The sequence below is a fragment of the Odocoileus virginianus genome, chromosome 18, assembly GCF_023699985.2.
Source record: "Odocoileus virginianus isolate 20LAN1187 ecotype Illinois chromosome 18, Ovbor_1.2, whole genome shotgun sequence".
Classification (NCBI taxonomy): Eukaryota; Metazoa; Chordata; class Mammalia; order Artiodactyla; family Cervidae; genus Odocoileus; species Odocoileus virginianus.
Window position 1 is genome coordinate 52,826,748 of NC_069691.1, and position 22,581 is coordinate 52,849,328.

A 22,581-nucleotide genomic window follows, 5' to 3' on the forward strand; every position below is an offset into this window, starting at 1 on the left:
ATTGTTTTCTTCCTCTATGGTTACTGATTTCTACCAGAAGCAGAGGGATGCATTATTGGCAGCTGCAGACAAGTGGTTAAGTGGTGAGTAGAACATACATCCTGTCCTGGGATGAGCAGTAGTGCTTATATGAGTGAGTAATACCACAGAGTATTGTTAATAACCCTGGGGAAGGAAACAGGGTCCAGGAGTATTCTTGACAAGAAAATGTTACCCTATGCATAACCTCAGAAGTAACAGCACAAACCCTGGCACAATTCTAGCATTTCTACCATACCTGACTGCAGCAAAGAATCTGTGACTTTAAAAAAAAAAAAGATCAGTTAATCTATCAAGCAGCAATAACCTACTTAAAGCCAAATAACATCTGTATTGAAAGGTTTTCAAAATTTTGCTCCAAATAGAAGAATTGTGAAGTCAACAACATACTGCTTTACTGACTCTATAAGGACAAAACAGTGCAATCTAAGGCGGGTTTCTCATTAGAGATGATTTGCCTTTTAATTATTAACTTCATTTATCTAACATGTAATATTTTATATTGCTAATTTGATTTCAGTATGATTTAGATTTAATTTTCTATTAAGGAAGAAAATAAAATGAATTGCATGACTTTAATTACACCACTAAAAATGCCTGTAGTAGGAATAACAGTAAATACAAAGTGTCTATTCCCTATTTCTATCAAATCTTGCTCCCTATGAAGTCTTAGTAAAAACAGAATTAGTACCTTTTTGATAAGAGTACTATTCTATCACTCAATATAATGAAGTTGAAAAAAGGTTTTAATCAACAGCAGGTTTTTTTTTTCTTAAAGAGTAATAATTAAAATCAAAGCAATTATTCTTCCTTCTTGGTTTCTCTATCCTTACATTCAATGAAACATAAAGCCTATAGATGCACCCAGAATTCCTTAATTTTAAGTATTCCTTTCATAAATGATTGTGCATGTCTCAGCTGTGGCCAACTGTGTGTGACCCTATAAACTGTAGTCTGCCAGGCTCCTCTGTCCATGGGATTCTCCAGGCAAGAATACTGGAGTGGGTGTCTGCACCCTTCCTCATGGGACCTTCCCGACTCAGAGATTGAGCCCACTTCTCTTTTGTCTCCTGCATTGGCAGATAGGTTCTTTACCGCTAGCGCCACCTTGGAAGCCCCCAAATTAATTACATTCTGATAAAAATTCAATTAATTAGACTTCTGAACAACTATATAAATGACAGGATTTATTGAAGCACTAGAAGACTCTAGAAAGAGTTGAAGGAGCCACCGGTGTCTGAGGGACAGCTCTAAGCACTGGAGCTGGGCATGATACAGGAGTTCCTGCACGGCCCTGAGGACCCACTAAAAGCCTAAATATACACAAGTCCCCTCTCTCTCTTTCAAACTGTCCCCTCACTTTTTTAAATAAAATGGATAACACCCATTTTCAGGACTCATAAAATTATGCTTTAAAACTGCTACCCCGAAGGGACTTTTTTGGAAATGCTAATTATAGTTACTGTAATTTGTCAATAAAGCAATATAGTTGACATCATCAACAATAGCCCCAGGAAATAGTTCTTTCCTTTGTAGGTTTGGCAGAATGGCATGTTCCTACTACTGGAATATTTCTGTGGGTTAAAATTAAGGGCATTCATGATGTAAGAAAACTGATTGAAGAAAACGCTTTTAAGAGGTAAGTCAGGAACAGAAGCTATACTTTTTCTTTAATATCTTAATAAAACTGGCGAGAAGTGTTTATTTATCATTGCCCACCAACAAGGCATAATGTTTCTTATCAGATACGTTACCTCATTATTAAGATCACAATAGATTTTGGGTTACAGAACTAGTCTTCTGGTCTAAAGTAGACGAAATACAGTCCTTCAGTTCAGCTACTGATCTTAGCTTAGTGGCTGAGCACAGCCTCTGGAGCCACAGTCCTTGGGAGTGAGCCCCAGCTCCAGCCCTGCCCAGATACGTGGTGTTGGGTGAGGTGTTCTTGCCCAGCCTCACCTGGAAAATGCAGATAATAGGAATCTCTCCCTCTTAGGGTTACTATGATGATGAAGAGAGTCAATATGGATAAAGCACCTAGATTAATCGTTGGCACATAGTGAATGCTTGATGAGAATTAACTGTTGGTTTTTATCAGTTTTTAAAATTTTAATTGTAGTATCATTGATAGTTACACTGTTACATTAGTTTCTGCTATACAGCAAAGTGAATCATTTATATATATATGAGTAAAATTGTCAGTCGCTCAGTCGTGTCCGACTCTGTGACTCCATGGACTGGAGCCCACCAGGCTCCTCTGTCCATGGGATTTTCCAGGCAAGAGTACTGCAGTGAAGTCTAGGGGTCCCCAAGGAGAGAGGTCTGGAATACGCAAGGAGGAAGAAAGGACAAACTTTTTACTTTTTTTCCCTCTACATTCCTTAGGATTGTATAACAATAATGTATCCTGCCTGAGGACAGTCTCTGGATTAAACCCTCTGGCTAATTCTGTTATCTTAAAACATAAATTATGGGAGTAGGTCTGGTGAGGTCTTTACAACCTCCAGACATTCTTTGGATTCATTGGAGAGTATATAACTCCATCGCTAACACTAGCAAGCAAGTACTCTTTCTACCCACTTCTGATGTCAATGTCAGAAGCTTTCTCTATCTCCTTTATACTTTAATAAAACTTTATTACACACACACACAAAAAAAAGAATATTGGAGTGGGTTGCTATTCCCTCCTCCAGAGGATCTTCCCAGACCCAGAGATCAAACCTGGATCTCCCACACTGCAGGCAGACTCTTTACTGTTTGAGACACCATTACCTGCATATATTTATACATATGCACTCTTTTTTAGACCCTTTTCCCATACAGGCCATTACAGAGTATTGAGTAGAGTTCCCTGTGAATACAGTATGTCCTTATTAGTTATCTATTTTATACAGTGTATATTTGTCAATCCCAACCTCCCAATTTATCCCTACCACCTTACCCCTTGGTAAGCATAAGCTGTTAGTATTTAAAAGAGAAGGATTTTTTTTCCTGAATAGAAACTAAAACATACTATTTAAGTCTACAGATGGTGACTGTGGCCATGAAATTAAAAAACAATTACTCCTTGGAAGGAAAGTGATGACCAACCTACATAGCATATTAAAAAGCAAAGACATTACTTTGCCAACAAGGGTCCGTCTTATCAAGGTTATGGTTTTTCCAGTGGTTATGTATGGATGTTAGAGTTGGACTGTGAAGAAAGCTGAGCACTGAAAAATTGATGCTTTTGGACTATAATGTTGGAGAAGACTCTTGAGAGTCCCTTGGACTGCAAGGAGATCCAACCAGTCCATCCTAAAGGTGATCAGTCCTGGGTGTTCATTGGAAGGACTGATGCTGAAGATGAAACTCCAATACTTTGGCCACAATGGGAAGAGCTGACTCATTGGAAAAGACCCTGATGCTGGGACGGATAGGGGGCAGGAGGAGAAGGGGACGACAGAGGATGAGATGGTTGAATGGCATCACCGACTCGATGGACATGGTTTGAGTAAACTCCGGGAGTTGGTGATGGACAGGGAGGCCTGGCGTGCAGCGATTCATGGGGTCGCAAAGAGTCGGACACAACTGAGCAACTGAACTGAACTGAAAGTAAAAATTCATGAAGCCCTTACTATCTATCTCTGCAGGAAAAAAATAAAAAATATCAGAAAGGGTCAAACAGAATAATATTGATGATGAGGTTCAGTTCAGTCGCTCAGTTGTGTCTGACTTTTTGCACCCCATGAACTGCAGCACGCCAGGTCTCCCTGTCCATCACCAACTCCCAGAGTCCACCCAAACCCATATCCATTGAGTCAGTGATGCCATCCAACCATCTCATCCTCTGTCGTCCCCTTCTCCTCCTGCTCTCAATCTTTCCCAGCATCAGGGTCTTTTCCAATGAGTCAGCTCTTCCCATCGTGGCCAAAGTATTGGAGTTTCAGCTTCAACAGCAGTCCTTCCAATGAACACCCAGGACTGATCTCCTTAGGATGGACTGGTTGGATCTCATTGCAGTCCAAGGGACTCTCAAGAGTCTTCTCCAACACCACAGTTCAAAAGCATCAATTCTTCTGTGCTCAGCTGATTAAAGTTGATTCATTGATTAATGACAAAGTCCAGCTTTAATCAAGATAACATGAAGCAAAAAAGCAAGTTCCTAAGGATTAATGTGTCAGGAACTCACAGAAGAGCCACTCAGAAGAGTCACTGAGATCTAGTAACTGTAAGAACAGTGTATACATATCCTTGGAGATGGGTTGTCTCTGGGTATATTCTTGATTTACTTTCTTTCTCACATGATTAAATATGCCTTTCATAACTTATAAATGAGTGAAAGTGTTCAGAATCTGCCTGCAATGCAGGAGACATGGGTTTGATCCCTGGGGTGAAAAGGTCCCTTGGAGAAGGGAATGACAACCCACTCCAGTATTCTTGCCTGGGAAATCCCATGGACAAGAGCAGCCTGGCAGGCTACAGTCCATGGGGTCACAAAGAGTCGGACACAACTGAGCAACTAACACATTCACTTTCAAATATGCTTTTCATGATTTATAAATGAGTAGAATTTGGGCCGGAGAAGGCAATGGCACCCCACTCCAGTACTCTTGGCTGGAAAATCCCATGGACGGAGGAGCCTGGTAGCCTGCAGTCCATGGGGTCGCTAAGAATCAGACACAACTGAGTGACTTCCCTTTCACTTTTCACTCTCATGCACTGGAGAAGGAAACGGCAGCCCACTCCAGTGTTCTGCCTGGAGAATCCCGGGGACGGGGAGCCTGGTGGGCTGCCCTCTATGGGGTCGCACAGCGTCGGACACGACTGGAGCGACGCGGCAGCAGCAGAGTTTGGGCAGTTAAAACTATATATAAGGTGAGAGAGTATATGAAAAAAATAATTTGTGTTATGAGGGAAAATGATGATTTTGTGTGATTAACAATTTTTTTTTAATTCCTGGGACTCTGATATGCTTCCATCTACATATATTTGTGGACATAATGGTATCAGACCCAGATGAGGTTAATCCTGACATTTCATTGCCTGATCTGAACCTAAGATGTACTCTTTTAGTTAAAATTTTAAGTTATGACAAACTTTTCCTAAATGGCATCCTAATTTTATTAATTCTTCTCTCTGTTCTATTTTAGGCCTTCGAGGGATTTGCTCAAATTATAAAAGAATCTTTATGAAGAAACCAAACTCTGCATAGCATTCATGATTTTCAGATAAATTATTTCTGTGTTTTAACAGGAAGAGGTGATCACTGATGTTAGGATTGGGTTTCACCAAACATGTCATACCTGTAGTAATTTAGACAACTTTTAAAGTGCACTTGAACTCATCCAATTGCCAAAATATACTTTTGATCTACCTGTAACTTTTGATAAATTTTCAACCCACAAAAAAATTTATTTTTATCCTTGATTTTATTGTAAAGGACTCAGCAGTTGCTTTATAATTTTCCATAAATTTTCTTTGAAACTATAGTGTACTACAGTAAACTATAATTTACAGTAAATTATTTGAAAACAAACAGTCATGGCCAAAATGGTATATAATGTGAACTTTTTCTATTTTTAAGAAAATGTAATAAAATCTCATTGCAAAATTTGTCAGAATTTGACCATTATACATAACTTTTAGTAAGACTATCACAGATACTGTATTATGCCATAGAAATTCATTTAAAATAAAATTCTGAATCAAAACATATCTAAACATCTGCCTATTAATTCCAAGTAAGGAGGAGAGATTAAGGACTGAGGAAAATATACTAAATTATATTTTTATGAAACTACACAACTTTCAAAAATGCATTCTTATCACTTACATAATTTCAGTCTACTACACTACTTTGTGGCACTTAGGATATACTTTCTAATGATTTTCTTTCTTATCTTTTATAATCTTTATCTTCCCCAGCTGATTATTAAATAAATGTTCATTTAAATTTTTTTCAAACAACCCAGGAAGCACAAGGAATTAAGTAAAAGCCACTGGCTATCTCACCTCCAGCATTTATCATCCATTCTTTTAGATTTTTTTTCTATGTATGTACATGTGATATGTACAAGAATGGGATGTCATTAGGACAGTATCACAAATTCCCTGTATCCATTTTCTGTTGTCGTGGAACAGTTTACCAGTGCTCTAAGACCCAGTCCTTGTCAAGTTATCAAGTCCTTTGAGGAATTAGGAAATTTACGTCTTTCTCATTCCCACCATCCTTTGTTTGTATAAACATCTCCACCACAGTTATTATTTTCCTGGCATCTAAATGATGCCATCTAATACCTCTGGCACTAAAGTTCTTAAACAAAAATCTTACCTTAAAGCTCAAATCAAATCAGCTGGCTCCAAGCTCAGATCCCATTTCTAGAGCAGGTGGTAGTGATTATTTAGAAGACATACAGGGTTGCAGGTACCAGAGGACAGCTGAGATGGAAAGCTGACAAGCCTGTAAAGTGGGACAAGAGAGGAAAATGCAAATGAAAATTAATTCATAAAAGTAAAACTGGCTTCCAGGTACTTTATTCATTTTGAAAGTGAAAGTGTTAGTCACTCAGTCATGTCCAACTCTTTGTGACCCAGGGACTGTAGCCCATCAGGCTCCTCTGTCCACAGGATTTTCCAGGCAAGAATACTGGAGTGGACTGTCATTACCTTCTTCAGGGGATCTTCCCAACCCAGAATCAAACCCATGTCTCCGCAGTAAAGAGAGATTCTTTACTGTCTGAGTCACCAGAGAAGCCCATTTAATCACTAGTTTCCAACAACAGCCAAACTGCTCAGCCTGGGCTATATATTCAATACATGAGGGCCTAGTTTTTCTTTTTATGTCCCCCATTTCAGTTCAGTTCAGTTCAGTTCACTCAGTCGTGCCCAACTCTTTGCAACCCCATGGACTGCAGCACGCCAGTCTTCCTTATCCATCACCAACTTTCGCGACTTGCTCAAATTCATGTCCATTGAGTCAGTGACGCCATCCAACCATCTCATCCTCTTGTCCCTTTTTCCTCCTGCCTTCAATGTTTCCCAGCATCAGGGTCTTTTCTAATGAGTCACTTCTTCACATCAGGTGACCAAATTATTGGAGCTTCAGCTTCAGCATAGGTCCTTCCAAAGAATATTCAGGACTGATTTCCTTTAGGATCGACTAGTTGGATCTCCTTGCAGTCCAAGGGACTCTCAAGAGTTTTCTCCAACACCACAGTTCAAAAGCATCCATTCTTCACTGCTCAGCTTTCTTCATAGTCCAACTCTCACGTCCATACATGATCACTGGAAAAATCATAGCTTTGACTAGACGGAACTTTGTTGGCAAAGTAATGTCTCTGCTTTTTAATATGCCGTCTAGGTTTGTCACAGCTTTTCTTCCAAGGAGTAAGCATCTTTTAATTTTGTGGCTGCAGTCATGATCTGCAGTGATTTTGGAGCCCAAGAAAATAGTCTCTCAGTGTTTCCATTGTTTCCCCATCTATTTGCCATGAAGTGATGGGACCAGATGCCATGATTTTCATTTTTTGAATGTTGAGTTTTAAGCCAGCTTTTTCACTCTCCTCTTTCACTTTCAGTGAAAGTGAAATTTGCTCAGTCACATTCGACTCTTTGTGACCCCATGGCCAGAATACTAGAGTGGGTAGCCTTTCCCTTCTCCAGAGGATCTTCCCAACCCAGGGATCGAACCCAGGTCTTCCACATTACAGGTGGATTCTTTACCAGCTGAGCCACAAGGGAAGCCCTCACTTTGATTAGAAAGCTCTTAGTTCCTCTTCACTCTCTGCCATAAGGGTGGTGTCATCTGCATATCTGAGGTTATTGATATTTCTCCTGGCAATCTTGATTCCAGCTTGTGCTTCATACAGTCTGGCATTTCGCATGATGTACTCTGCACAGAGGTTAAATAAGCAGGGTGACAATATACAGCCTTCACATACTCCTTTCCCAATTTGGAACCAGTTCGTTGTTCCATGTCCAGTTCTAACTGCTGCTTCTTGACAAGCATACAGGTTTCATAGGAGGCATGTAAGGCAGTCTCGTATTCCCATATCTTTAAGAATTTTCCACAGTTTGTTGTGATCCACACAGTCCAAGGCTTTGGCATAGTCAATAAAGCATAAGATGCTTTTCTGGAACTCTCCTGTGTTTTCTATGATCCAACAGACATTGGCAATTTGATCTCTGGTTCCTCTGCCTTTTCTAAATCCAGCTTGATCAACTGAAAGTTTTCAGTTCACGTACTGTTCAAGCCTAGCTTGGGGGATTTTGAGCATTACTTTGCTAGCATTATGAGATCAGTGCAATTGTGCAGTAGTTTGAACATTCTTTGGCATTGCCTTTCATTGGGATTGGAATGAAAACTGACCTTCTCCAGTTCTGTGGCCACTACTGAATTTTCCATATTTGTTGGCATACTGAGTGCAGAACATTCCCAGGATCATCTTTTAGGATTTGAAATAGCTCACCTGGAATTTCATCACTTTCACTAGCTTTATTCATAGCGATGCTTCCTAAGGCCCGCTTGACTTCACACTCCGGGATGTCTCGCTCTAGGTGAGACATCATGGTTATCTGGGTCATGAAGATCTTTTTTGTATAGTTCTTCTGTGTATTCTTGCCACCTCTTCTTAATATCTTCTGCTTCTGTTAGGTCCATACCATTTCTATCCTTTATTGTGCCCATCTTTGCATGAAATGTTCCCTTGGTATCTCTAATTTTCTTGAAGAGATCTCCAGTCATTCCCATTCTATTGTTTTCCTCTATTTCTTTGCATTGATATCTGAGGAAGGCTTTCTTATCTCTCCGTGCTAGTCTTTGAAACTCTGCATTCAGATGTGTATATCTTTTCTTTTCTCCTTTGCCTTTAGCTTCTCTTCTTTTCTCAGCTATTTGTATGGCCTCTTCAGACCACCATTTTGCCTTTTTGCATTTGTTTTTTTGGGGGGAGATGGTCTTGATCACTGCCTCCTGTACAATGTCACGAACCTCTGTCCATAGTTCTTTAGGAACTCTGTCTATTGGATCTAATCCCTTGAATCTATTTGTCACTTCCACTATATAATTATAAAGGATCTGATTTAGGTCATACCTGAATGGTCTAGTGGTTTCCCGGAGTTAGAGGAATTGATTTACATTAATAGCCCCCTCGTCAAGCTGGGATATATGCAGTCTAACCATAGTCTATGGGAATCTGCTTCTTCAAAGAAAAACAGAAAGGCAGAGAGGACACCCAGGAGATGGGCAGACTGCCCCTTATCATTCAGGGTTCACTTTCATTTCCAGAGATTTCTCTCCCCTCAGACGTCAAAGCATCTGTTTTAGGAGCCTCGTTCAGTGCCTTCACCCTTGTGAGTCTTTTTGAGCTTGTGGGAAAGTTGTCTGGCAGGATCGAGAAACAGTAAATGTTTGTAGTCTTTGAGCAGTGGATTAGATGCTGCAGCTTTACTCCCTGGGCTCAGTGAACTCCTTCCTGTGTCCTTAAGCCCTGGAAGATAACATGCCACACTTCCAGATGACCCTGCAGCCACAGTCCCAGGTGTGCGTTCTGCCCCTCAGATGCCTGGGTTCAGAACTGAGTTGGAGGAAGCAGGCAGGGTGCAGGGCCCCTGACTTCCAGCACAGCTAAGGAAGCAGGACCTTGGAGTAAGCTGCTGCTGGGTTGGGTGGATCTGCTTCTGGCAGAAATGGGGAAATGCAGGGCTAGAAATTGTTCCCAGCCCTGTGGAAATTATTCCATCCACATTTTCAGTTATTCCAACCATTTGGAAACCACAGAATATATGATAATAAACATCTTTTGCTTACATCAGCCAGAGTGTTTCCATTATCAGCAACTGAAGCTCAACAGGCCAGGTACAGCTTATTTCAGCAAAAGCATAGAGCAAAATCTCAAAGAGAAAGTCACATGGACAAAGTCTAGAGGAAAGCAGGAACAAGCATCCTACATCCCTGCCCAGCAGTTCCATGAGACTTTTTTAATTCCTTCACCAGTGATGGGTGACAATGTGGTTGTAAGACTGCCCCATCTGCCACAGGGGGGGAGCAGGTGTATGGCATAAATACACTGTCAATATGAACCACTTGGAGAAACCATGAGAAGAGGCCTCAGCCCCCAGACATGCTGGACATTCTTCCAATCCATGTGTCCTGAGAGCTCGGTTCCCAGGAGCCAGCCAAGAGCAGGCAAGGAAGCAGCCCATTCCTAGGAATGGGTACAGTCCTGGGGGCCCAGAGCTGCTGCCTTCACCCTCTCTTGCCCACCAGCAACCCCACTTCTGGACAGGTAAAGACTTACCCAAAATATGCAAGACATTCAAAACTACAAAGACAGTAACTATAATTTAAAACAGCATAAAGCTAATAAATAAATAAATAAAACAAAAAATGCTGAGGGTGAGTATAGCAGTTTGATGACTAAAGGACTCACAATAGGTAAATGTTCTGTCAATTACGGTTCACTCACTTAGCTAAGTTTTAGACACCATTATGGTAAAATGATCACATGGGATGAAGTCAGGGTATACGAGTACAATACCAAAATGTCAGAGTTTGGAGCAGAGAAAGGTTTATTACAGAGTCTTGTAACGTGACGGGTGGCTCATGCCTTAAAACCCCAATCTCCTCAAAAACTTTCAGCAAAGCTCTTTTCCAGGAAAGGTGAGGGAGGCATGCAGGAAGTTGTTGAAAACATCTTTTGGAGTCAGATTCTTCCTTGTTCAAGTCAGGTCATGGACAGGTCACGATCTCCAAGACAAATGTTATCTTCTGTTCTGATAAGAAAGGGCACAGGGCTTCCCTGGTGGCTCAATGGTAAAGAATTTGCCTGCCAATACAGGGGACACTGGCTCGATCCCTGATCCAGGAAGATTCCACATGCCATGGGGCAACTAAGCCGCTGCAACACAATTACTGCGCCTGTGCTCTCGAGTCAGTGCTCTGCAACAAGAGAAGCCACCACAGTGGGAAGTCCAGGTGCACCGCACCTACAGTAGCCCCTCCTGCCACTAGATAACAGCTCACACAGCAACAAAGACCCAGCCCAGCCAAACATAAATAAATAAATCTTTAAAAAGAAAGAAAGAAAGGGAACTGTCCCAAGGCTCAACTCTTGCCCTCCAAGTCCAGGTCCTGGCTAAGACATGGTCACCCGGCCCAGGAGCATTTGCCCAGCACCCATCCTGGGTCCACCCACCAGGCCTGGCTGAGGAGGTGGAGTTCTCTCAGGGCCAGACCCCCAGACCCAGCTGTCCTTGTGGAGGGGACCGGGTGCCCAGGACACACCTGGCCCTCAGGCTTTTCATTGAAACTGGACAGAATCATTTGCACAGGATCCATGGGAATCCACGCTGCAGCAAGTACCGTCAGATTTGTTCCCAGCTCAGACAACGGCCCTTCTTTGAGGACAGCCTCAACCACCGAGGGGGACCCCAAGTAAAGATGTGGATGTCCTTGCAACTCAACCCTGACCTCCGGCTCCTCCTAGAACAGAGGGTGGTCTAAGCTGGGCCAAGTTCCAAACCTGACTGGGAGAGACTGAAGCTATTACCTGACGGGCAGGCTCCTATCCTCCAGGTGCTGAGGCCTCGGTAGACATGACCCATGGAGACGCCGCTGCCATCAGGCCACTGAAACGGGCATGGGGGAAAGCTTCCCTGTGCCTCAAAGCCTGGGCCCAGGGGGTGGGCAGCTGTGGGGAGAGCTCTGGACTCGGCGGGCGGGACGCAGCCCTCAGCTTGTCCCCCTGGGCGCCAGCCTGAGGCCCGGGCGCCTGGAGCGCTCTGGGGAGAAGGACGCCATCTGCCCGTCCCTCAGCTTTCCGTCAGGGCACGCTGCTTTCTGCCCCGCCTACCGCGGGCAGGGCGGGGCGAGGTGTGGCCTCGAACCTCTGCGCTAACAGCCGCCGCCAATCTTCACCTCAGGATTGCTAATGGCTGCCGCCAACCGTCACCTCAGGGTTCCGCGCTGCTGTGAGGGATCTGTCACCAACGGCCTCCTCGCAGCAACGGTGGTGAAGGATCCGCTACCTAAGTGTCCTGCGGTAACGGCTGTGCAGGATTTGTCACTGAGGGTCTCGTGGTAACTGCCACGCGGGATCTGTCACTGAGGGTCTTGGGGTAACAGCCACAAGGAATCGTTACCTAAGGGTCTCCCCACCCCGATTAGAAAACTTGAATTACAACTGTGTAAAAGCTAAGACATTTACCAAAAAAAGGAGGGGAGGCGGGGGTGCGGAGGGTAACATTGGGGTCACTTTATTTCTTCATTCACAAAATCTTCTCTAACATGGTTCTTTACTTTAATAGCTGAAAAAATGAATTTACTTTTTCACCCTAAGCAAGCCAATCACACTTCTCTCACTCAAACAGACGTTCTGAAAGGCAGTGGTACAAAGTACCTATGGAGCCAGCACATGGGGGCAACCACTACCACAGGGAAAACCAAATATATGATGGTACCTGTGGTCTGTGTGGATTTCCTGCTGTTGGTCCCCAGAGCTTCCACGGCAGCCCTGGGACCACCACCCTGGTCCACGACCAGCTAAAGAGCCAGAGCTGTTTGGTCCTGGTGGGAATTAACAGGACTGATTCAAATTAACCTAAAGTCAACCGTTGTCACTCCGCAAGGTTTTCTTCTCATTTAAATTCAAATGTTGACTTGTCCACTTAAGGAATTCCACACTCCCACCACACTTCCTTTACCTTTCATGCTTTCCTACAATACTTCTACAGCATGGTGTATCTTCAAATCCCTTTCCAAATGGAGTGTAGCTCGCCAGGCTCTCCTGTCCATAGGATTCTCCAGACAAGAATACTGGAGTGGGTTGCCATGTCTTTAGCCAGGGGATTTCCCAACCCAGGGATCGAACCCAGATCTCCTGCATTGCAGGCAGGTTCTTTACCATCTGAGCCACCGGGGAAGTCCAGTTAAATCTTCAGTGAGTAGCAATTACTGACTTTAACAAAAGGAGGTTTCATTAAAAATTTTGGATAATCTAATCGCCATGAAAATCAAATATTGACTAAATATCTCATTTTAACTGGTAATGTGTGTTTATCAAGATTCCTGAAGTCATGGACCTTAACTCCTTTTTCTGAAATCCCACACTAACTAGGAGAATATTATGTTTAAATATATGCACTGAGGCTTCCCTGGTGGCTCAGATGGTAAAACATACCCATTGATTGGTGTGCCTTTAGAGTTACCTTACTTCGACGCTTCCCAATTTAACATTTCACTTACTCATTTTATTCATTCAGGCAGTAAATATTTATTGAGTGCCTACTGATAGGGTCTACACAGGGGCCCATGGTGGAAATGGCTCATTATATTGACCTCAAAAACAAAGAATAAAGCCACAGTGACCCTTGAGACTGACCAAATTGCCCGAAGAACATTCTGTTTTCCCACTGGCACTTACCTTTTCAAGGCTATGAGACCACTGGATTCCAGACCTCTGGCTACATGACTGCAGGACTCAGCTACAGGCTAAAAATTAACCATCCCTTCAGAGAATTTTTCACTGGCGGGGTATGAAAAAGACCCTGTCAGAAAGGGAGGACACGGGTTCTTCTCAAGGGGCAGTCATCCTCTCGTTTTCCCTCAAATAAATTCCCTTTTTTTGCCTGACTGCCCAGCTTACTCTCTTTCTCAGCACTCACCTCACACCTACTACTCTAGGCACTCAACCTAAAGCAGTGAACCAAACAAGAGAGATCCTTACATTTGGGGCAAGAAAAAGTTGGCAGAGGAAGATGGAGAGTAAAGAAATGTATTAGTGTTTTATGCAGTGCTAAGCACAACAAAGAAAACAATTCAAGATAAAGAGTGATATACAGCTGGGGTGCTCCTGTAATGGGGGCTGCAGAAGGCAGGTGAGACTGGCAGAGAGCGGCCTGCAGACACCGTGCACAGTGGCCGTGGAGCCCAGGGGCCTGAGAAGTAACTGTGAAGAGCCCAGAGAGGCTGCAGGGTCAGCAGAGGTGGGAAAAGCCCCGCAGATGGCTGGCTTCAGCAACAGAAATGCACTTGCCCAGTCTGGAGACCAGAAGTCTGAGATCCAGGGCCGGCAGGGCCATTTCTTCTGAGGTCTCCCTCTCTGGCTTATGGCTGGACAGCTGCCTCTCCCTTTGTGCCTAACTGGTCATCCCTCTGTGCATGACTGTGTCCTCACCTCTCCCTATAACGACCATGGTCACAGGTGTCCTAAGGGACCAGGACCCACCCTAATGACCTTAGTTTAAATTAATTACCTCCTTAGAGGCTTTCCAACCAAATACAGTCACATCCTAAGGTCCTGGGGGTTAGAACATCAATATATGAATGCCCTACCCCAACTCAGCCCATAAGAAAAGTGATGAGACAGAGAGCAGGTGAAGGGGTGCTCAACCAGGTAAGGCCTTACAGGCCATGCAAGATCTTGAATTAGCCCAAGAATGTGGGAGCCACTGCAGGGTTCTAAGCAGGAGAATAGCAGAATTGACTTGGTTTTCGAAGGCCATTCTGATCCAGAAAATGGATCACCATGGAGCAGGAGAAGCACTGGGGGAGCCCCAAGGAGCCTGCAGATGGGATATTCCGTCTCAACTAGGGGATCAGGACAAACTCTGACAATGCAGGTTCTAAAGCTAAATCTGAATAAAGGGCAGATACTTGAGGAAAAGAAGCAAAATGACTTTTCAGTACAAATGAAATTTTAAAAGCCTACTTAAGGAGATCAAACTAGTCAATCCTAAAGGAAATTAACCCTGACTATTCATTGGAAGGACTGATGCTGAAGCTGAAGGTCCAATACTTTGGCCACCTGATGTGAAGAGCTGACTCATTGGAAAAGACCCTGATGCTGGGAAAGACTGAAGGCAGGAGAAGCAGACAACAGAGGATGAGATGGTGGGATGGCATCACTGACTCAATGGACATTAGGTTGAGCAAACTCCAGGGGACAGTGAAGGACAGAGAAGCCTGGTGTGTGGTCACAAAGAGTCGGACACGACTGAGTAACTGAACAACAATGAATTGAGGGTAAAACAAGTATTGCACAGTTCCCACTCTCATCTGCTTTGAATATGTAACTCATTTTCTCACTTACTAGCTTGGTTTGGCTCATTTGCTTTTCTTTTGTATTCCTGCTTTCACGGTTCTTTTTTTTTAAATTTCCTTATATCATACTTCTCATAAATGTTTCATGTCCTTTTTAAAACTTGAAATTTATAACTGATGATGAAAATTTAAGTACTAACTTGAAATACAGTCATAATTCCAGTAACACTGAGTATTTACAAGCTGGATTGCCCAGACACCACAGTCATATGTTTATTAGAGTCATTGAAAAAGCACTTAAGATGAGAACCTCACAGGGCTCTTCATGATTTCACATTCAAGGAAGAAACCAGGAGAGAATAAAAACAGGTCTGGCTATAATTCAGGAACACTGGAGCCTGACTGAGAGTCCAGGTCATATGCTGCCCTCAGGACAGCCTCCACCTGCAAAGACCTGCCTTGGGGCCCCTCCCCAGGTGCCTTGAACCCCCTTTGAACAGTCCCAGGAAGGAGGCAACAAAGCCACAGCCACAACGAGGATTCCTTAGACACCCTTCCAGCAATTCTTCTTAAAATTTTCAGAAAGCAGAAAAAGAACAAAGGCAGGAAGGGCAGACCTGCATATGTCTTGTCGGACCACCTGGAGCTCCTAGTTCATGGATGGAGACCGTTGAAGGCGCCTCATCACAGCACCTTATCAGTGAGAGAAGGAAGCGGCCCAGGCGGCCAACCACAACAACTTCCTTCCAGGGCTCCCGTCCCACCACCCATCCCCACTCAGGTCCTGGGGCCCCATGCTCACGGAGGAGAGGCCCAGATCGCCGTCACCCTGCACTGGCCAGCCAGGGCCTCCATCAGGCAGTACACTTTTCCTCTGTAGCTCTTCCCACGGTCAGTAATTCTCCGTGCTTCTGTTCAGTGTTCTCCTCCCAGGCCCTGAGAACAGGAGCCGAGCCACGCTCTTTCTCATGGCTGCATCGTCAGCGCTCATCCTCAGCGCCTGGCCGGGGGGCAGGTCTTCAGTAAGTGTCTGCTGCCATTGGATTCTGCACTTTTTTTTTTCATTTATTTTTATTAGTTGGAGGCTAATTACTTTACAATATTGTAGTGGTTTTTGTCATACATTGACATGAATCAGCCATGGATTTACATGTATTCCCCATCCCGATTCCCCCCTCCCACCTCCCTCTCGACCCGATCCGTTTGGCTCTTCCCAGTGCACCAGGTCCGAGCACTTGTCTCATGCATCCAACCTGGGCTGGTGATCTGTTTCACCCTAGATAATATACATGTTTCGATGCTGTTCTCTTGAAACATCCCACTCTCACCTTCTCCCAGAGTCCAAAAGTCTGTTCTATACATCTGTGTCTCTTTTTCTGTTTTGCATATAGGGTTATCGTTACCATCTTTCTAAATTCCATATATATGTGTTAGTATACTCAATGGTGAAAAATTGAAAGCATTTCCCCTGAAATGAGGAACAAGACAAGGGTGCCCACTCTCACCGCTACTATTCAACATAGTTTTGGAAGTGTTGGCCACAGCAATCAGGGCAGAAAAAGAAGTAAAAGGAATCCAGATAGGAAAAGAAGAAGTGAAACTCTCTCTGTTTGCAGATGACATGATCCTCTACATAGAAAACCCTAAAGACTCTACCAGAAAATTACTAGAGCTAATCAACGAATATAGCAAAGTTGCAGGATATAAAATTAACACACAGAAATCTCTTGCATTCCTATACAGTAACAATGAGAAAACAGAAAGAGAAATTAAGGAAACAATACCATTCACCATTGCAACAAAAAGAATAAAATACTTAGGAGTATATCTACCTAAAGAAACAAAAGACTTCTACATAGAAAACTATAAAACACTGATGAAAGAAATCAAAGAGGACACAAACAGATGGAGAAATATACTGTGTTCATGGATTGGATTCTGCACTTTATTTGGATCATACACTTTAACCATTGGACCGCCAGGGAAGTCCCTTGGATCGTACACTTTAAATGGGGAAGTTTGTGTTGTGTGAATTACATCTCAACAAAGCTATTTTTAAAACGTTACCATTAAAACAAATTAATTAATTAAACAGTAAATTAATGGTGGCTCAGATGGTAAAGAATCTGCCTGCAATGCAGGAGTCCTGGGTACAGTCCCTGGGTATGGAAAATCCCTTGGAGGAGGGAATGGCTACCCACACCAGTTTTCTTGCCTGGAGAACCCCATGGACAGAGGAGTCTGGCAGGCTGCAGTCCATGGGGTCACAAAAAGTCAGACATGACTGGGTGACTAACACAAACTGAATTACCATACAGTGGCATTCAATGTAGTTAGAAAAAAATGAGGTGCATGTCTATTGACATGGGAAAATATTCAAGAAATACTATGCAAAAGAGTTTTGATAAAGCAGTTTGTTTATACAATATAACCCTATATTTTGTTGTTGTTTTTGGTTGTTTTTTGTTTGCTTAACAAAGGGATATATCCACATATTTAACTAGCATTTCTGAATGCCTATATTTGTGGGCACAGTTCTGAGTGTTTGTGACCCATCAGTAAATGAAGATCCTTGTTATCATGGAGCTTTCTTTCTCACATGGGAGGCTGACCATAAGTAATAAGTGAAATACACAAGTGTATCATATAACATCTTAGATGTGACAAAGGGCCATGTGGGTACTGCCTGGCAGAGAGAGCTGAGATGCAGGCAAGAAGCGTGGTGCAGGGTGAATTTAGGACACTAGACTGGGCCCAAACGGGTATCTAGTGGAGCAGTAGGACCTCAGGTTTGAGCCTTTTCATTCAGGGGACAGCCAAAGGACCAGGGTGACCGCAACAGAGAAAACAAGAGGGACCCACTGGGAGAGGAGGGTGGGGTGGCCAGACCATCTTGTTGCCCCGGTGAGGACTCTGGCTTTTACCCTGCAAGTGGGGGAACCATGGTGGGATTTTGACCACAAGAGAGAGGAGGCCTCCAGCCTGAGTAGGCAGCTCTGGCTGCTGAATTGAGGGGAACAGGAGAGGTAGGGAGGCCTGTTGAAAGGCTACTGCACTAACTCAGACTTGGGAGGACAGTGACCCAGATCCAGGAGAGGGCAGCCAAGTGGTTAGGAAAGGCTGGTGTCCAGATTTTTCAAAGCAGAGCCAAAAGGGTCTCCTGTTAATGGAATGGGGGTTTCCCAGGTGGCTCTGAAGGGGTGCAGCCCCACTGGGTCCTCCATGACAGGGTCATGGTGACTCCATGTGTGTGTGTGTGTGTGTGTGTGTGTGGTCAGGAAACAGAGGCAGAGGACTGCAATGCTGCAGGATGGTTGGGAGCACTTACAGTTAGGTTCTTGGTACATAACTGCCCAAGAGAAAGAAGCATGAATTGTACCTGAACTCTGTATCAAAGGCTCAGAAATATAGCCCTAGATTTATCATTAGCGGTCATCAAGAAGGAAAAATAAACATGAAAGGCTTATGGGAATGAAAATTGTTGGGATGTTCAAGCTTCAGTAATTCATTGCAGCTTGCTTCAACTTGTATTATATTCTTTTGTTGTAATGAAAAATGCCCAGATTATTTGAAATGTAGACTGAAGTAACAAGTCTTGACCAGCAGGTGGCAGGCTTGCCTCATGATTTCTTCAAAAGCTTGCAGCCAGATTACAGTGAATTTTTGATTCTGTGTCAAAAATCCAAATGTATCTCATATTTAGCAGGAATTATGAATGCAACATTATTTAATCATACTATGGCCTGGAGTTTCATGAATAATGTTTTTAAATTTGTTCATTCAATTAACTGCAAGAATACAAGATAATACATGTAGGTATTAAGAGAATTAATCAAGACAATTATGCACATATCACATGAAGCAGTAACATCTAAGCCATTCTAAGTCATAGTAGGGGAAGTAATATATTTAAACACTGATTTTCCCATTAAGATATCTAATCTATTTTGTCTTCCTGTGTAAGGCCTGTCAGTAATTGTATGCTGCATACTTCTGTGTCTCATTTAATTTTTTAAAAGATGTGCATTTTCATTCACTGTAGATAAATAACAAAATTTACTTTTAACATTTCAGAAAGATTAATGTGGCTGTAATTTTTACAATATTTAAAAGTATATTTCACATTGTATTCAAAATTCAAATGGCAAACCCCATAGGATATAATCATGGTAAATACATTTACTCTCAAAATATTGGCTGGGGAGGAGCCTGGTGGGCTGCAGTCCATGGGGTCGCTAAAAGTCAGACACGACTGAGCGACTTCACTTTCACTTTTCACTTTTGTGCACTGGAGAAGGAAATGGTAACCCACTCCAGTGTTCTTGCCTGGAGAATCCCAGGGACAGGGGAGCTGCCGTCTATGGGGTCGCACAGAGTTGGACACGACTAAGGCAACTTAGCAGCAGTCCAGTGAGACAACACATTTTCCTCCATTGACCTCATTTACATTAAGATGACCTCTGGCTTCCCTAGCTACGGTGACAGGTCCCCACGCACAGCCCTGCCCCAGCAGGAAGTCATCACCAAGCAGGAAAAAGAACACTTATGCCTTTGAGGAGCACACAGCCTTGTTACAGAGATAAGATCAACAGAGTCTGTGCCCCTGGGGACTCCCTAAGTTCCTAAATATGTGATGCACATACAGTCCCAACGAAAGACCCACCACTGTCAAAGTGCAAATGAGCAGCATGTTTCATGTATGTGTGAGGAACGGCAAGCCAGACACTCACTACCATCCACTCTTCAAAATCCAGGTGACTAACACCTGTTAGTCTGAAATAGCCCCTGAAATACACAGGGGACTTCCCTGGCTGTCCAGTGGTTGGGACCCTGTGCTTCCAATGCAGGGGGCTTGGGTTTGATCCCTGGTCCGGGAACTAAGATCCCACATGCTGCTCAATGCAGCTAAAAAAACAAACAAAAAAAAACTATTTCAGAAAAAATTCACATGCCTAAGTATCAGAGTTCCTTTTAATAACAGAACCAGAATCTTTTCCATGGACAAATGCAGAGCCTAAAAATGCACAACATGATGAAAACACAAGGTGGTGTGTACATTGAAAATTTCAGTGAATAAAAATCAGGAGACAGAATGGACCTAGCTACTACAGGCTGGTGGTGCAGGGCTGGGTGGGGAGAATAGCTGGGGAGTGTTTCATGGGGGCAATGGAGGTGGGCTGGAAGCAGGATGGGCAGTCAGAGAAAGAGAATGCCCACTGGGGCTGGAGAAGAGACATGGGCAAACAGCAGGGAGCTTCATTATTTTGGAGCGTTTGAAGGACGGTTTACCCGATTAAAGGGTTCCCTGGTGGCTCAGAAGGTAAAGAACCCACCTGCCAATGCAGGAGATATAAGAGATGTGGATTCTATCCCTGGGTCGGGAAGATCCCTTAAAGGAGGACATGGCAACCCACTCCAGAATTCTTGCCTGGGAAATCTCATGGACAGAAGAGCCTGGCAGCCTATAGTCCATGGGGTCACAAAGAGCCAGGCATGACTGAATGACTAAACAATGACAAATTCCCTGATTTAATTTTTAATATAATAAGGTCTTTACTGCCCACTGAGCTCATGTGCAAAATATTAAGATTGCATCCAATAATCTCCCAGGACCCCACTGGTTCTAAGCCTCCATAAGCGGACTGTCTTCATGCCAATCATAGTTATGTGTGGAATTGTGTCCCCCTAAATTCATACACTGAAGTCCTGATGGGCCCCTCCCCGGAGGGACAATGATCCTGCTGACTGACACCTTGATCTTGGGTTTCTAGCCTCCAGAACTAACAGACAAGTTTCCCTTTAAGCCACTCAGTTTGTGAAACTTTGTTACCACAACCCTAGCAAACTATTAACACTCATCACCTAAATATCACTACCTTTATCTCAATATATTTGGTTATGTATAAATACACAGTGAGACCCAGCAGAAGTAAGCAGATGGAGTCAGCCATTAGAACTGCAGATGGTGGGCGGGGGAGGGGGGAGTGACTGTTTCTGCAGAGGATAGATCAGTTCAAAGACTCTGGGTGAAGCCTCTTCCGCTGTCTTAAAACCTAGCCTGGCTGCCAGTGGAGACCAGTCAAACAGTCGAGGGGCTGGATGAGCTCACAGATGGGAGTAACCTGGAAATTTTTCTTTTTTAATTTTAACAAATTTTAAGGTTTTTTAAATTTAATAATTTTAACAAATAATTTTGCAAGAAAATTTTAAAAGAAAAACTCAGAATCAAAGAGTTTCAGTGTGAACGAATAAATCATACACCTCTTCTGTAAGAGAGCTTTTGAATTATCCCAAAGGCTTCCCTGGTAGTTCAGATGGTAAAGAACCCAACTGCCAGTGCAGCAGACCTGGGTTCGATCCCTGGGTCGGGAAGATCTCCTGGAGAAGGGAGAGGCTACCCACTCCAGTATTCTTGCCTGAAGAATCCCATGGACAGAGCAGACTGGCAGGCTGCAGTCAATGGGATGACAAAGAGTTGGGCACGACTGAGTGACTAACAAAGTGTCTCAAAATGAGCAAAATCCAGAACCAGGTCTTCAAAAGCTGGATCTAAGGCCCCTGCACTGGAGTCACAGCCCATAAACGCCAAGTACAAACAACTCCCCAGCAGTATCTGCGCTAAGGGGGACACGAACTCTGGTCCCCCCCATAGCTGGCCTCCCAGTGATCCTGCTGTGAGCTGACGGAAAGACCATGTTCTAGACAGACGTCCCCTGGAAACACACCATCCTACAGCCTAAGCTGCTGTCACAGTTCCCCGGGCTGGGGGCTTAAGCAGCAGACATTACTGTCACAGTCTGGAGGCTGGGAGGCCGCGACCAGGGTCAGCTTCTGGCAGGGCTGGGGGCCGTGTTCCCGGCCTGCACAGCCGCCTCTGCTGTGTCCCCATGTGAGGAGGGCCCTCTCTGCCTCTGCACGCAGGAGCGCCAGTCCAGCAGGAGAGCTCACCCCCAGCACCCAGGTACTTGCCACCCTTCCTAAGACCAGCCCATTGGGAGTGAGGCTCCCCCGTGAGAACCTCTGGGGGAGACAGGACTTCATCCATGGCACAGAGAAGCATGGACCCAGCCTGCCTGCCTGCACGGACCAGCCCATGGACATCACCCCTAGGCGCACAGAGGGCTTGGGTCTGCCCCCCCTCCCCCGGGTGCTGGGATGCGGGGACACAGTACATAGGGCCATGCAGGGCACACCCTTGGACGCAATGTCACAGCACGTCAGGGAAGGACCAGCTGTCCTGGTAAATGCAGGCAGCTCAGATGGCAGGACTGTATGTGCTGGAGAGAGACACCCCATCTGCAGGCTGGCCAGGGGGCGCCGGCTGGACAGGCAGGACATGGAGCATCTGATGTCTAGGGAACTTAGTACATGGACCCAAGCTGCTTGGCGTCCAAGGTACACCAGACTGCCGGGAAGTGTTCGTTATTGGAAATATTAAACACTGCTGTTGCTGTTTAGTCACTAAGTCAGGTCCTACTCTTTTGCAACCCCACGGACCGTAGCCTGCCAAGCTCCTCTGT

At 44.2% G+C, this 22,581-nt stretch overlaps 1 protein-coding gene across 1 annotated transcript in view; it reads right to left on the reverse strand.

The window, feature by feature from the left end:
• LOC110128796 (atherin-like) overlaps positions 1-22,581 on the reverse strand; it is a 216,898-nt gene that overhangs the window by 177,769 nt on the left and 16,548 nt on the right. The window contains exon 3 of the mRNA XM_070480751.1: positions 6,353-6,481. The gene's annotated coding sequence lies outside the window, so the exon portion shown is untranslated. The remainder of the gene's footprint in view (positions 1-6,352; positions 6,482-22,581) is intronic.